Here is a 3,446-nt window from a genome sequence, read left to right on the forward strand (position 1 = left end):
AGTGACAACAGAGTGTGACGGGGGCACTAAGAACAGGAGACAGTTCATAGCTGTAAACTGTCAGCACGTACATTTCTATTGGCTGTAAATCTTGATAGAGCTGTCACCTTTCACTAACATCATGGACTGTGTCCTTGTCCCAGAACTCTGTAAAGCGCACCCTTCAGACCAGTTATGAAACCATCCATGAATGTTACCACCTCTTTGAATTGATGAGCACTATAAACGTAAACCATAAAGCTTGAAATAATCATGCCTCACGCAGCCATGTTGGTACCTGTGTTTTTTTGTTGTTACGTTTGTGAGGTACTGTGTGTGTGTGTGTGAGAGGTTTGTGTTGGGGTGGGTGTGGGAAGTATGTGTGTATGGGGGCGGAGAGTGTGTGTGTGTGTGTCATTTGAATCCGATCCATCAACGGTGTACATGCCAGTAACCATGGTAATGGAACATGTGAACGGTGTGACCTCTGGGATGTTCAGCGCTCCATGTGGAACAGCAATGTGGAGCAGGATGTATGCGTGCCGCGTCCCCCAGACAGGGCTGTGATTGGTGGGACGGCAGGTGATGTATGACCCTGGAACACACACCGCCCTGGTTCTCCTGGGGACTCCTGTCTGACAGCTAAAGAGCTGGCAATACACTGCAGTACACACACACACACACCCTTACACACTGACCAACACACACACACACTGGCTGGTGGACAGACGATTGGCTGGCTGGCTGACAGACGATTGGCTGGCTGGCGGGACAGACGATTGGCTGGCTGGCTGACAGGCTAGCGGCTGTCTGGTTTAGTTTTACCTGGAGGCTGGTGGGCCTTCGCAGCTCCACGTGCTGGGACACGTCCCCAGACACACACACGCACACACACACACACACACATGCACGCACACACGCACACACACTGTGGCTGACTCCTTTGGATCCTGAACTGTAGCTAAACTGTTTTAAATTCTTCCATGGTGTTCATCTGGTTCACAATCAAACCTTAGGATCCATCTACATGTAGTGATTTCATATAACATGTTAACAGATTTCTATGTATTCACTCTCTCTTTTTCCACCCTTTCTTTTCTCTCTCTTTTCTCTCTCTTTCCCCTCTCTCTCCAGTCACCGGTGTGCTCTGAATGGAGAGGACCTGAACAGACAGTGGCTGAAGCCAGACTCTCTGCTCAGCCCCCACCATCTACCACACCAAGGGTTTCCTCCACTACCTCAACAGCATAGGAAGAACCCCCCTGGTGAGGGGGGGGGGGGGGGCACTGTTCAGAAAACACTGTTAATATTTGATTGTTGTCTTGTTCATTCCAACAGCTACACCACAACAGGACATGACAAGTTCTAGATTCAGCTCCCCTGACCTTGTGGTTTAGTTCCCTCTGTCTCCCCTTTCTCCCTCTCCCTTTCTCCTCTCCCTCTCCCTTTCTCCCTCTCCCTCTCCCTTTCTCCTCTCCCTCTCCCTCTCCCTTTCTCCTCTCCTCTCCCTTTCTCTTCTCCCTTTCTCCTCTCCCTCTCCCTCTCCCTTCTCCCTTTCTCCCTCTCCCTCTCCCTTTCTCCCTCTCCATCTCACTTTCTCCTCTCCCTTTCTCTCTCCCCCCTTCCTCTCTGTCTCTCTCTCACTGCACAAGTAACAAATACAGCAGAGAATCAGAAGTGCATATTTCTAACAGTGTTTTGGTTGTGTAACTAGTCACATTCTAGAGTAGTGTAGCTAGTCACACGAACGAGACTGGTGTAACTAGTCACATTACCGGGTGAACAGGCATGTTTACAACATGGACATGAGATGATGGATATCTAGATGGATATCTAGATGTCTAACATGCTACATCCATCAGTGGCTTCTTTACTTTCCAGTCATGGCGTCAACGAGTACAACCCGACCAGCACAGACAACGAGAATGTTTCGTTTTTCTCAGTCTGATGTGTAATGAAATGTAATTACCTGGCGAGCAAACAGTAGGATAAAGCAATTAGCTGACGTTACAAATGAATTGGATCGTAATTTACGGTTCATTATTTCAATTACTGCCCAATGTACCTGCACACTGTGTGTGTTAAAATATGCCATCCCAAAACAAAAATTATTGTTTCAAATATGTAATTAGCTGATAGAAACAAACTTCTCATCTTAATTGGTTCAGAGTGTAACCTTCTCCCTGTTCAGGTATTTCTTCTCCTTGTGTCTCTGAGTAACATCACACCCACCCTGGGGCGCTGGCACAGAGGAGGAGATAAAGCACTTTAAAGCAGTAATGATGAAGAGGTTTCAGACTATCAACTGTTTATTTATCCTGGTTGTGCCTGATCATAATCTCTCCACATCTTTCCTCTCTTCCTGCTCTCTCCCTTCTTTATCCTCACTGTCATCCTCCTTTCCTTCCTCTTTCCCTTCCTTTGCTTTTTCTCCCTCTGTCTTTTTCCTCTCTCCCTCCGTTCCCCTGCATCCTCCCTCCTGTCCCTACTCCTACCACCCCACCCCTTCCCTACCTCGGCTCTCCTCTGCAGGTGTTCTGTGACTACCACGGTCACTCCCAGGAAGAAGAATGTGTTTCTGTACGGCTGCAGTATCAAGGAGACCCTGTGGCAGTCTGGAGCCACAGTCAACACAGCGTCTCTCAAGGAAGACCCAGGATACAGGGTAACTACTGACACTCTACTAACCCAGGATACAGGGTAACTAGTGACACGCTACTAACCCAGGATACAGGGTAACTACTGACACTCTACTAACCCAGGAAACAGGGTAACTACTGACACTCTACTAACCCAGGATACAGGGTAACTACTGACACTCTACTAACCCAGGAAACAGGGTAACTAGTGACACGCTACTAACCCAGGATACAGGGTAACTAGTGACACGCTACTAACCCAGGATACAGGGTAACTACTGACACTCCACTAAAATACTGTTAGAAGTACAGTATGCACCTCTGTGTTGAATGTACAAATGTAAAAGACACATTGTGGCCATGCTGTGTGACCCCCCTCTCATCTGCTTCCTGTTCCTGCGTGTCCAGACCATCCCTAAGACCCTGGACCGCATCGCTCCGGCCTTCTCCTTCAACAGCTGTAACTACCACATCGAGAAGTCTCGCCGCGCCACAGCGCGCGTGGTGGTGTGGAGGGAGATAGGCGTGATGCGCAGCTACACATGGAGAGCACATACAACGGCTGTGACCAGGGCATTTACAAGGGTGCACACATGTAGACACTCACAACACAGCACTCACAGCAGGACCAGGTGTGTGTGTTCCCTGCAGTCCTGTGCAGTCGCCTGAATGTTCCCTGATTAGAAGGTCTGCAGTGATATCCTCAGAGTGGACCAGAGATGTCAGTCGGGGGGAGGGTGGGGGGGGGGGGGGGGGGGGGCATGGTGGAGGAAAGGGGTCCTGGGGGGGGGGGGGGGGGGGGGGGGGGGGGGGGGGTCACACTTAATT

At 49.7% G+C, this 3,446-nt stretch overlaps 1 long non-coding RNA gene across 1 annotated transcript; it reads left to right on the forward strand.

The window, feature by feature from the left end:
- Positions 1 to 1,152: 1,152 nt before the first annotated feature.
- LOC136941430 (uncharacterized) lies at positions 1,153 to 3,182 on the forward strand. The gene is made up of 3 exons (XR_010876527.1): positions 1,153 to 1,244; positions 2,512 to 2,644; positions 3,027 to 3,182. It is a non-coding gene; the product is annotated as an uncharacterized lncRNA (long non-coding RNA).
- Positions 3,183 to 3,446: the final 264 nt, after the last annotated feature.

Source organism: Osmerus mordax, chromosome 4 (assembly GCF_038355195.1).
Source record: "Osmerus mordax isolate fOsmMor3 chromosome 4, fOsmMor3.pri, whole genome shotgun sequence".
NCBI lineage: Eukaryota > Metazoa > Chordata > Actinopteri > Osmeriformes > Osmeridae > Osmerus > Osmerus mordax.